Raw genomic sequence first — 13371 nt, forward strand, 5'->3', positions numbered from 1 at the left:
GCACTCCCGACTCGCAGGATAGCAGCTAAAGCTAATCGTTCATCAGTTCGATTACTACATCAGTAGAAAGTAGTGAACGGGTTAAGAGTAGACAATAGCGAACGGGTTAAGAGTAGACAGTAGCGAACGGGTTAAGAGTAGACAGTAGCGAACGGGTTAAGAGTAGACAGTAGTGAACGGGTTAAGAGTAGACAGTAGTGAACGGGTTAAGAGTAGACAGTAGTGAACGGGTTAAGAGTAGACAATAGTGAACGGGTTAAGAGTAGACAGTGAACGGGTTAAGAGTAGACAGTAGCGAACAGGTTAAGAGTAGACAGTAGCGAACGGGTTAAGAGTAGACAGTAGTGAACGGGTTAAGAGTAGACAGTAGTGAACGGGTTAAGAGTAGACAGTAGTGAACGGGTTAAGAGTAGACAGTAGAGAACGGGTTAAGAGTAGACAGTAGTGAACGGGTTAAGAGTAGACAGTAGTGAACGGGTTAAGAGTAGACAGTAGTGAACGGGTTAAGAGTAGACAGTAGCAAACGGGTTAAGAGTAGACAGTAGCGAAAGAGTTAAGAGTAGACAGTAGCGAAAGGGTTAAGAGTAGACAGTAGCGAAAGGGTTAAGAGTAGACAATAGTGAACGGGTTAAGAGTAGACAATAGTGAACGGGTTAAGAGTAGACAATAGTGAACGGATTAAGAGTAGACAGTAGTGAACGGGTTAAGAGTAGACAGTAGCGAAAGGGTTAAGAGTAGACAGTAGTGAACGGGTTAAGAGTAGACAGTAGTGAACGAGTTAAGAGTAGACAGTAGTGAACGGGTTAAGAGTAGACAGTAGTGAACGGGTTAAGAGTAGACAGTAGAGAACGGGTTAAGAGTAGACAGTAGTGAACGGGTTAAGAGTAGACAGTAGTGAACGGGTTAAGAGTAGACAGTAGTGAACGGGTTAAGAGTAGACAGTAGCAAACGGGTTAAGAGTAGACAGTAGCGAAAGAGTTAAGAGTAGACAGTAGCGAAAGGGTTAAGAGTAGACAGTAGCGAAAGGGTTAAGAGTAGACAGTAGTGAACGGGTTAAGAGTAGACAGTAGCGAAAGGGTTAAGAGTAGACAATAGTGAACGGATTAAGAGTAGACAGTAGTGAACGGGTTAAGAGTAGACAGTAGCGAAAGGGTTAAGAGTAGACAGTAGCGAACGGGTTAAGAGTAGACAGTAGTGAACGAGTTAAGAGTAGACAGTAGTGAACGGGTTAAGAGTAGAAAATAGTGAACGGGTTAAGAGTAGACAGTAGCGAAAGGGTTAAGAGTAGACAGTAGTGAACGGATTAAGAGTAGACAATAGTGAACGGGTTAAGAGTAGACAGTAGTGAACGGGTTAAGAGTAGACAATAGTGAACAGGTTAAGAGTAGACAGTGAACGGGTTAAGAGTAGACAGTAGTGAACGGGTTAAGAGTAGACAATAGTGAACGGGTTAAGAGTAGACAGTGAACAGGTTAAGAGTAGACAGTGAACAGGTTAAGAGTAGACAGTGAACGGGTTAAGAGTAGGGCTGGGCGATATGGCCTAAAAAAAAATCCCAGATTTTTTCACAAAAAATCCAATTTACGATTTAAATCGATTTTTTTCTCTCCCTACTTAAAATCAATCTGCAGATGACAAAGATATTGTTCAAAACAAGTTTTAACTTTATTTTGTTTTAATATTCCCTTATGGGATTTGATCTGGATTAAAGTACAATCAGAAACAACAAGCCAAAAAGACAAGAGGACAGGCCCTGTCTTTGAAAACATTGAAAATGTAACAAAATAAAATGGGTGGATTGGAATTGGGGGGATGTGTAAAAAAAACAAAAAACTTGCATCACAATAAGTGTATTTCACAATTTCAATTCAATTCTTGTGAATTGATTCTGATCTTGATTCAATATAAATTCGTTTGGATAAATATTAGGTATGGTAGATACGTTAATGTGTTGTTAATTGTTCTCAAAAAAAAAGAAAATTCACCTAATGTTGTAAAAATACAGAGAGCCCTGTCAGCTGGTATTATTAAAGGTTAAAACTAACTCAAATTAAATATAATGCGTTTTTTATAACAACAACGTTATACTACTTTAATGATATAGGTAAAAATGCAATGAATGTGTAATGTAGTTATCATATTTAGCAAAATACTCCTCTCTATAGCAATTATTTTAAGTCCACATGCGTTCTATGGGTCATTAAAAGGGATTCCTGAGGTATATGTAACGTTATGTGGCATATGTTGTTCTCCAGCTGTTTTATGGACATCTTTCCGCGGTTGAAAAACACTGATCGATCGATTTTATTACATCTCGGTAATAGTAAAGAGTAACAGATGATCCGTTCACGTGCCGCTTGAACTGAGATCTGCCAGCGTTCTTTCACGTCACATTTACAAGCGCCAAAACGATGTTTATTGTTTGAATTTCGTAATAAAATTGACAGAATCTGAGAGCTGAGAATCTGTTTCATATCGATAGTAACTTGCTCTGTCTTGTCTGTCGGTGTCAGTGTCCTCTTTGCTTCACGATCTTTCTCTGCGTGAGAAAAGGGATGTGTGGCGTGAGAGCGTGTAAAAAGTGACAAAATTGCGTCTCTCACAGTGAACTCGTGAGAGTTGGCGGCCCTGCAGATTCAGCTTGTAAATGTTTTCGGCGGGTGTGCTTCTGCTGCTGCGGTCTTGCTCATTTGCCATGTTGTTTGTGTATCTCTATCATGGCAAGCGCTGAGCCCGGTCGGAACTACGGGAACCCAGAGGGGAGGGTCGGCGGTTGTTAAAGAGAAAACCGATTTTCATTCAAAAAAATCGACGTAAACTACACATTCGAGTTAATCGATAAAATCGATTTATCGCCCAGCCCTAGTTAAAGAGTAGACAGTAGTGAACGGGTTAAGAGTAGACAGTAGTGAACGGGTTAAGAGTAGACAGTAGCAAACGGGTTAAGAGTAGACAGTAGTGAACGGGTTAAGAGTAGACAGTGAACGGGGTTAAGAGTAGACAGTAGTGAACGGGTTAAGAGTAGACAGTAGCAAACGGGTTAAGAGTAGACAGTAGCGAACGGGTTAAGAGTAGACAGTAGTGAACGGGTTAAGAGTAGACAATAGTGAACGGGTTAAGAGTAGACAGTAGTGAACGGGTTAAGAGTAGACAGTAGTGAACGGGTTAAGAGAAGACAGTAACGGGTTAAGAGTAGACAGTAGTGAACGGGTTAAGAGTAGACAGTAGCGAACGGGTTAAGAGTAGACAGTAGCGAACGGGTTAAGAGTAGACAGTAGCGAACGGGTTAAGAGTAGACAGTAGCGAACGGGTTAAGAGTAGACAGATGCGAACGGGTTAAGAGTAGACAATAGTGAACGGGTTAAGAGTAGACAATAGTGAACGGGTTAAGAGTAGACAGTAGTGAACGGGTTAAGAGTAGACAGTAGTGAATGGATTAAGAGTAGACAGTAGTGGACGGGTTAAGAGTAGACAGTAGTGAACGGGTTAAGAGTAGACAATAGTGAACGGGTTAAGAGTAGACAGTAACGAAAGGGTTAAGAGTAGACAATAGTGAACGGGTTAAGAGTAGACAGTAGTGAACGGGTTAAGAGTAGACAGTAGAGAAAGTGTTAAGAGTAGACAGTAGCGAAAGGGTTAAGAGTAGACAGTAGCGAACGGGTTAAGAGTAGACAGTAGCGAAAGGGTTAAGAGTAGACAGTAGTGAAAGGGTTAAGAGTAGACAGTAGTGAACGGGTTAAGAGTAGACAGTAGTGAACGGGTTAAGAGTAGACAGTAGTGAAAGGGTTAAGAGTAGACAGTAGCGAAAGGGTTAAGAGTAGACAGTAACGAAAGGGTTAAGAGTAGACAGTAGTGAACGGGTTAAGAGTAGACAGTAGTGAACGGGTTAAGAGTAGACAGTAGTGAAAGGGTTAAGAGTAGACAGTAGCGAAAGGGTTAAGAGTAGACAGTAGTGAACGGGTTAAGAGTAGACAGTAGTGAACGGGTTAAGAGTAGACAGTAGTGAACGGGTTAAGAGTAGACAATAGTGAACGGATTAAGCGTAGACAGTAGTGAACGGGTTAAGAGTAGACAGTAGTGAACGGGTTAAGAGTAGACAGTAGTGAACGGGTTAAGAGTAGACAGTAGTGAACGGGTTAAGAGTAGACAGTAGTGAACGGGTTAAGAGTAGACAGTAGTGAACGGGTTAAGAGTAGACAGTAGTGAACGGGTTAAGAGTAGACAGTAGTGAACGGGTTAAGAGTAGACACTGAAAGGGTTAAGAGTAGACAGTAGTGAACGGGTTAAGAGTAGACAGTAGTGAACGGGTTAAGAGTAGACAATAGTGAACGGGTTAAGAGTAGACAATAGTGAACGGGTTAAGAGTAGACAGTCGTGAACGGGTTAAGAGTAGACAGTCGTGAACGGGTTAAGAGTAGACAGTAGCGAAAGGGTTAAGAGTAGACAGTAGCGAACGGGTTAAGAGTAGACAGTAGCGAAAGGGTTAAGAGTAGACAGTACTGAACGGGTTAAGAGTAGACAGTAGCGAAAGGGTTAAGAGTAGACAGTAGCGAAAGGGTTAAGAGTAGACACATGATGCTTCTATTATTAAAATAAAACATTATCCTCTAACTATGACCACCCTTACAAACCATTGTTTCTGTCAAAATATCATCGTTTCCTATTCATAAGACCTTCATCAACACAGAAAAGACAGACAGAGAATAAAAGCGCGTTATATTCTCTATGGTTAGGTGATGTTTTACTGTGGTATTTACAGTAAACGCTCGCTGTCAGTCAGGCGTCACTGGCCTGATCGCGCGGTGAATGCAGTGCCGGAGAGTGAGGAGAGTGAGGAGAATGAGTGTGTTTTACCTGGATCTGTGGTGTCAGAAGCGGCTCGGTTCGGTCCCTCTGCCCCCGCCCTCCACTATGCGAGTCTGCTTTAACTCAATGATCCAGAACTGAAGCCCAAACTGGCCGAACGCGCTTCTCTCAGTGAGAAACCCAGGACGCCGCCATCTTCCTTCTGCCACCAGCAGGGCACTGCGCATGCGCACGACGGCACTCTCACGCGTGTGTCAGCTGACGGGCTTGACAGGAAGTAGAGAGTCTAGATCTGCAATCTTTCAGATCCATCCTGACAGTAAATACTATAAAGACACATTTAATCTGAGAAAATATAACATGCTACTATAAAGGTGTAAAGTGTAAAACTATTTAGAATATATAAAAATATTATATAACATTTTAAAATATTTAGTTTTTAAGCAAGATGTATTTTATTCATTTATTTTTATAAAATTATTTATTATTATTTATTTATTTAAATCACTTTTCAAATATGTTAATACATTTTTTAATTTTAATTTTTAATTTATTTTTTAGTTATTTAGTTATTTGCTTTTTAAAAAATTAATTTTATTTATTTAAATCCACTTGCATTTGTTTTTAATCATTTTTATTTATTCATTTAAAAAATATATATATTTAATTAGTTTTATTTATTTATTTATTTATGGTTTATAAAAATGTTATTTACTTTAATCAATTTTGTAACTGTAATCAGATTAAGTTAGTTTAGCGCCGGATCCCGTCAGTTCACACGAGTCTGCAGGAACTTTTACATTATCAGCAGTTTTACTTCGCTCACATGAAGAGGACACTATAAGAAAAGCGTGTATTTGGAAATCAGTACATTTAACTGAGTAACAGCAACTCAAAACCTTACTTTGTTCATTTTCATTTTTCATTTGCAAGCTTTTTGTTAAATGTCCTGAGAATCTGCTGATGTTGTTCTCCGCTCATAACGGGGCTCAACATTCATTAAAGTAAATTAGAATTATTTTCCAATACCATTTCAATAATAAAATAAATTATAAAAAATAGTGATTTAATTATGAAATACAATGTATTTACTGCATAAATTGAACCCATTTTGTCTTCGGCATGGTGATGAGAATAGACTGATGTCTGATGAGAACATCTTTAGCCGTTTCTGACATTCTTTGCGATTCTGAAGTGTTGAGTTATTTTTGTCTGTATGTTGTTGTGCACCTGTTTGTGTTCGACTCGCCATTTTCATTCCAGAGTTTGAGTGACAACAAAATAATGACAAAAAGCAAAAGCTCTCTGATACAGAACAAAGATCTACAGTGTGTATGCAGTGATGAAAGAAGTGCGTGAGAAATGCTGAAGGATTTAAATGGGATTGTCCTCTTCTAAAACAGAAAGAGTGGCTTTGTGTGAAGAAAGAATCGGAGAAGTTCAAGGGCCTGAGCCATGATGGAAGATGAACAAACTCCGGGTTACAGGATTAGTTTTGAGTTGACAAAACCAAAGCAATCCTTCAGCCTTTGTTGGCACCATGATGATCATCAGCTTTAGGAGTTTATCTGTGACATCAGAAGCGAACAGCCAATCACACGCTGAGAAAGAGTGACATCAGAAGCGAACAGCCAATCACATGCAGAGAAAGAGTGACATCAGAAGCGAACAGCCAATCACACGCTGAGAAAGAGTGACATCAGAAGCGAACAGCCAATCACACGCTGAGAAAGAGTGACATCAGAAGCGAACAGCCAATCACACGCTGAGAAAGAGTGACATCAGAAGCGAACAGCCAATCACACGCTGAGAAAGAGTGACATCAGGAGCGAACAGCCAATCACACGCTGAGAAAGAGTGACATCAGAAGCGAACAGCCAATCACACGCTGAGAAAGAGTGACATCAGAAGCGAACAGCCAATCACACGCTGAGAAAGAGTGACATCAGAAGCGAACAGCCAATCACACGCTGAGAAAGAGTGACATCAGGAGCGAACAGCCAATCACACGCTGAGAAAGAGTGACATCAGAAGCGAACAGCCAATCACACGCAGAGAAAGAGTGACATCAGAAGCGAACAGCCAATCACACGCTGAGAAAGAGTGACATCAGAAGCGAACAGCCAATCACATGCAGAGAAAGAGTGACATCAGAAGCGAACAGCCAATCACACGCTGAGAAAGAGTGACATCAGAAGCGAACAGCCAATCACACGCTGAGAAAGAGTGACATCAGAAGCGAACAGCCAATCACACGCTGAGAAAGAGTGACATCAGAAGCGAACAGCCAATCACACGCTGAGAAAGAGTGACATCAGGAGCGAACAGCCAATCACACGCTGAGAAAGAGTGACATCAGAAGCGAACAGCCAATCACACGCTGAGAAAGAGTGACATCAGAAGCGAACAGCCAATCACACGCTGAGAAAGAGTGACATCAGAAGCGAACAGCCAATCACACGCTGAGAAAGAGTGACATCAGGAGCGAACAGCCAATCACACGCTGAGAAAGAGTGACATCAGAAGCGAACAGCCAATCACACGCAGAGAAAGAGTGACATCAGAAGCGAACAGCCAATCACACGCTGAGAAAGAGTGACATCAGAAGCGAACAGCCAATCACACGCTGAGAAAGAGTGACATCAGAAGCGAACAGCCAATCACACGCTGAGAAAGAGTGACATCAGGAGCGAACTGCCAATCACACGCTGAGAAAGAATGACATCAGGAGCAAACAGCCAATCAGACGCTGAGAAAGAGTGACATCAGGAGCGAACAGCCAATCACACGCTGAGAAAGAGTGACATCAGGAGCGAACAGCCAATCACACGCTGAGAAAGAGTGACATCAGAAGCGAACAGCCAATCACACGCTGAGAAAGAGTGACATCAGGAGCGAACAGCCAATCACACGCTGAGAAAGAGTGGCATCAGGAGCGAACAGCCAATCACACGCTGAGAAAGAGTGGCATCAGAAGCGAACAGCCAATCACACGCTGAGAAAGAGTGACATCAGGAGCGAACAGCCAATCACACGCTGAGAAAGAGTGACATCAGAAGCGAACAGCCAATCACACGCTGAGAAAGAGTGACATCAGGAGCGAACAGCCAATCACACGCTGAGAAAGAGTGGCATCAGAAGCGAACAGCCAATCACACGCTGAGAAAGAGTGACATCAGAAGCGAACAGCCAATCACACGCTGAGAAAGAGTGACATCAGAAGCGAACAGCCAATCACACGCTGAGAAAGAGTGGCATCAGGAGCGAACAGCCAATCACACGCTGAGAAAGAGTGACATCAGGAGCGAACAGCCAATCACACGCTGAGAAAGAGTGACATCAGGAGCGAACAGCCAATCACACGCTGAGAAAGAGTGACATCAGGAGCGAACAGCCAATCACACGCTGAGAAAGAGTGACATCAGGAGCGAACAGCCAATCACACGCTGAGAAAGAGTGGAACTGCGGGTCATTTCTCGTGAGAGAAGCAGCGATTCACTTCTCTCTTCTGCAGAATATTACCAGATTTAAAAATATTACAAATTTACACAGCAAGAAGAAAAAAGCTGTCTATGAAAAAGGACAACTAAAATAAAAAGTCTTGCTATATCAGTGCAAGTAAAAGTTGCAAAGTTAGTTTATACATTTGATAAAGGTAGAGACATTTTAATTTTTAAGCTCACATGTAGTCATTTTATAGCTTTATCTATTGATTCTAAAACACATTTATATTACCTTTATATATTTATTCAATTAAACTGTGCATAATAATAATTGAAAAATTAAAATTTGATACGTGTGATCGATTAAGGGTATAATAATTACATAAATAATTTCTAAATCATACAAAAATATTTTTCTAAATAAAAATTACTAAAAGCCAGGCGATTTTGTCTTTAAAAATAATTTGCTATGTAGTGACCTTAAAGTGTAACTAAACACTAAATCAACTTTTTTTAGTTAATGATCTGTAAGAATGGAGCTTCATAAATGCTGTTCATTGATTCGAGTACATTTTTTGACATTTGGGTTTAAAGTGTTTTAATTCTACAATATATGGTGTAAAAGCGACTGAGTGCTGCCCTCTTCAGGGTGAACAGTGGTTACTGCAGTTGAGTTTTCCTATTGGAAGTTGTGTTCCCTCTGCCTACAGAGAGATGCGTCTCAGGTGCAATTCAAACCCCTCCCTAAATATTTTTAGCTTCATTGCAAGTGTATGACCTTTGGTATAGAAATAAACAATGGTAATTAAGTGCTTTTCCTAAAAATGAGAAAGAAAATACTGGGTATTAAAACAGTATGAACTACAAATAAAGTCAGTATGTGAGGCTAAATAGATGTGTTTTAGTCTGAATTAGGTAAGATCTGTGCTTCCATTTCAGTTTCCACAAATCCCTTCACTCGACTGGGATGTTCTCTTGTGTTCTGGGCGGCGAGTGCAGTAACTGTATTTTCCAGTTATATTTTGTAGTATTAAACACATATTTATACCGACTTCATCAGGCTCCGAAAATTCTTCACAAAGAACACAAAGAATGGCCTTCTCAGCTGCCATAGTTGCAACTCTCGCGTCATCAGAACAGTGTGTTCAACGCATCAACGTTTTGTCGGGGCTGAACGCAGCCCTGGAGCATCACCTGACCCGGACCCGGTTAGCCGTGGAGCGTGAGTTACTATGGCGATGAACACTGCTAAAAGCCAAACCACTTTCATGGTGCCTAAAACCCAGGATTGGCACAAACTAAACTGAACCATATGGGGCTAGCCGCCCAAACCGGCTTCATGGTATAGGGTTGGTTAGGGTTCAGGCCCCAAGTATGTTGAAACCAGCAACAAACTGAATCTGTGTGTTTGCAGAACCTGAACTCCGCAGATCCTCACAGAAACTGCACTGAAAGAACATCCACATGTTCCGGTCGTGGGGAAAAAGGTGAAATAAAGTGATTTGGTAAACTAAGCCAGAGGAATGCAGGTCAGGGAACCACACATGATAATGTGACTGAATGAATTTAATCAATGAGAAGAGGAGACGAGAAAGCATTGCTTTCATCAGAAACACCAGTTTCCTCAACATCAGTGACGTTTATCAATCGCTTCCTTTGTGCTGAAGCTTTAGAGACGCATGTTTCTCTGAACATAACACTGCTTTTAGCTTTATCTCCTCTGTTACACGAGCACAAACACACACTGCACATATCACACACTTCTGTCTTTACATGACAGTTTAGAGTTTTACTTGTATGATTTTGTAAATGACTATAGTTTATTTGTTTACATTTAAAATCTAATGAAATTGCCCAGTATGAAAAATAAAAGATTCAGTGAATAAATCAGCAAACAGAAAGTCTGTGTCTATTTCAAATATATAAACAACTAAAACTGTCACTACACTAAAGAAAGCGTGTTACTTGCTTAGGAAAAACAATGAAAATGTTCCTCTGTCAACAGCCATCAAAACCAAGACTAATGATAATGATTCATTTTTGAAATGTTACATATGTAATCACAAATGGTCAAATCTTCTATTCTACATCAGTCACAGGCCGGTGTTGTTTCAAATCCACGAGAACATCCGGTTGATCACTCGGATCATCTGTCATGGTAAGAAGGCAGCGGATCATTAGATCATGTGATGGTCTGATATTTCTCCTCAGATCTATGAGTGAATATAGTAAACCTGAGGAACTCACCGAGACTGAAGGTAGAGAGGAAACATGCTGTCGTCTGTGTCGCTTCCACACGAGCAGCGATGGACCGTACAGAGCATCTGATCTCGAGCATGTGCTGCCCGTTACACTAATGCAGTTAGTGACACACCGACACACAACACACACATTCAGACAGTCTCAGCCTCTACTGACGGATGTGGAGCACTGTGAACTTTATCAACTTCACATGGAGTCAGTGTAGAGTAGAGTAGAATAGAGTACAGTAGAGTACAGTAGAGGATAGAGTAGAGTAGAGTACAGTAAAGTAGAGTAGAGTACAGTAGAGTACAGTAGAGGATAGAGTAGAGTACAGTAGAGTACAGTAAAGTAGAGTAGAGAAGATTAGAGTCGAGTACAGTAGAGAAGATTAGAGTCGAGTAGAGTAGAGTACAGTAGAGTACAGTAGAGTAAGGTAGAGAAGATTAGAGTCGAGTAGAGTAGAGTAGAGTACAGTAGAGAAGATTAGAGTCGAGTACAGTAGAGAAGATTAGAGTCGAGTAGAGTAGAGTACAGTAGAGTACAGTAGAGTAAGGTAGAGAAGATTAGAGTCGAGTAGAGTAGAGTAGAGTAGAGTACAGTAGAGAAGATTAGAGTCGAGTAGAGTAGAGTACAGTAGAGAAGATTAGAGTCGAGTAGAGTAGAGTAGAGTACAGTAGAGTACAGTAGAGTAGAGTAGAGTAGAGTAAGGTAGAGAAGATTAGAGTCGAGTAGAGTAGAGTAGAGTACAGTAGAGTACAGTAGAGAAGATTAGAGTCGAGTAGAGTAGAGTACAGTAGAGAAGATTAGAGTCGAGTAGAGTAGAGTACAGTAGAGACGATTAGAGTCGAGTAGAGTAGAGTAGAGTACAGTAGAGTACAGTAGAGTAGACTAGAGTAGAGTACAGTAGAGAAGATTAGAGTAGAGTAGAGTAGAGTACAGTAGAGTACAGTAGAGTAGACTAGAGTAGAGTACAGTAGAGAAGATTAGAGTCGAGTAGAGTAGAGTGCAGTAGAGAAGATTAGAGTCGAGTAGAGTAGAGAAGATTAGAGTCGAGTAGAGTAGAGTACAGTAGAGTACAGTAGAGTACAGTAGAGAAGATTAGAGTCGAGTAGAGTAGAGTACAGTAGAGAAGATAAGAGTCGAGTAGAGTAGAGTAGAGTAGAGTAGAGTACAGTAGAGTCGAGTAGAGTAGAGTAGAGTTCAGTAGAGAAGATTAGAGTCGAGTAGAGTAGAGTACAGTAGAGAAGATTAGAGTCGAGTAGAGTAGAGTACAGTAGAGTACAGTAGAGAAGATTAGAGTCCAGTAGAGTAGAGTAGAGTAGAGTACAGTAGAGTAGAGTAGAGTAGAGTAGTGTAGAGTAGAGTACAGTAGAGTAGAGTACAGTAGAGAATATTAGAGTCGAGTAGAGTAGAGTACAGTAGAGAAGATTAGAGTCGAACAGAGTAGAGTAGAGTAGAGTAGAGTAGAGTACAGTAGAGAAGATTAGAGTCGAGTAGAGTAGAGTAGAGTACAGTAGAGTACAGTAGAGAAGATTAGAGTCGAGTAGAGTACAGTAGAGAAGATTAGAGTCGAGTAGAGTACAGCAGAGAAGATTAGAGTCGAGTAGAGTAGAGTAGAGTAGAGTACAGTAGAGAAGATTAGAGTCGAGTAGAGTACAGTAAAGTAAAGTAGAGTGCAGTAGAGAAGATTAGAGTAGAGTAGAGTACAGTAAAGTAGAGTAGAGAAGATTAGAGTCCAGTAGAGTAGAGTACAGTAGAGTAGAGTAGAGTACAGTAGAGAAGATTAGAGTCGAGTAGAGTAGAGTACAGTAAAGTAAAGTAGAGTGCAGTAGAGAAGATTAGAGTTGAGTAGAGTGGAGTAGAGTACAGTAAAGTAAAGTAGAGTACAGTAGAGAAGATTAGAGTAGAGTAGAGAAGATTAGAGTAGAGTAGAGTACAGTAGAGAAGATTAGAGTAGAGTAGAGTACAGTAAAGTAGAGTAGAGTAGAGAAGATTAGAGTAGAGTAGAGTACAGTACAGTACAGTACAGTAAAGTAAAGTAGAGTGCAGTAGAGAAGATTAGAGTCGAGTAGAGTTGAGTACAGTAGAGTACAGTAGAGTACAGTAGAGTAGAGTACAGTAGAATACAGTGGAGTAGAGTAGAGTAGAGTACAGTAGAGTACAGTAGAGTAGAGTACAGTAGAATACAGTGGAGTAGAGTAGAGTAGAGTACAGTAGAGTACAGTAGAGTAGAGTACAGTAGAATACAGTGGAGTAGAGTAGAGTACAGTACAGTAAAGTAGAGTAGAGTACAGTAGAGTACAGTAGAGTAGAGTACAGTAGAATACAGTGGAGTAGAGTAGAGTACAGTACAGTAAAGTAGAGTAGAGTACAGTACAGTACAGTAGAATACAGTGGAGTAGAGTAGAGTAGAGTACAGTAGAGTACAGTAGAGTAGAGTACAGTAGAATACAGTGGAGTAGAGTAGAGTACAGTACAGTACAGTAGAGAAGAGTACAGTAAAGTAGAGTAGAGAAGATTAGAGTCCAGTAGAGTAGAGTACAGTAGAGTAGAGAAGAGTACAGTAGAGTACAGCAGAGTAGAGTACAGTAGAATACAGTGGAGTAGAGTACAGTAGAGTACAGTAGAGTACAGTACAGTAGATTAGAGTAGAGAAGAGTACAGTAGAGTACAGTAGAGTACAGTACAGTAGAATACAGTGGAGTAGAGCAGAGTACAGTAGAATACAGTGGAGTAGAGTACAGTACAGTAGAATACAGTGCAGTAGAGTAGAGTACAGTAGAGTATAGAGTAAAGTAGAGTACAGTAGAGTAGAGTACAGTAGAATACAGTGGAGTAGAGTAGAGTACAGTAAAGTAGAGTAGAGTACAGTAGAGTA

The 13371-nt window shown here is 40.6% G+C and overlaps 1 protein-coding gene across 4 annotated transcripts in view; it reads right to left on the reverse strand.

Moving 5' to 3' along the window:
- dnajc13 (DnaJ heat shock protein family (Hsp40) member C13) overlaps positions 1-5059 on the reverse strand; it is a 143603-nt gene extending 138544 nt beyond the window's left edge. For all 4 annotated transcript variants that reach the window (XM_077225019.1, XM_077225018.1, XM_077225017.1 and 1 more), the window contains exon 1: positions 4855-5059. The gene's annotated coding sequence lies outside the window, so the exon portion shown is untranslated. The remainder of the gene's footprint in view (positions 1-4854) is intronic.
- Positions 5060-13371: the final 8312 nt, after the last annotated feature.

This window comes from Siphateles boraxobius, unplaced genomic scaffold (assembly GCF_051911475.1).
Source record: "Siphateles boraxobius isolate OS27281-9 unplaced genomic scaffold, OSU_SipBor_1 97, whole genome shotgun sequence".
NCBI classification, from domain to species: Eukaryota; Metazoa; Chordata; class Actinopteri; order Cypriniformes; family Leuciscidae; genus Siphateles; species Siphateles boraxobius.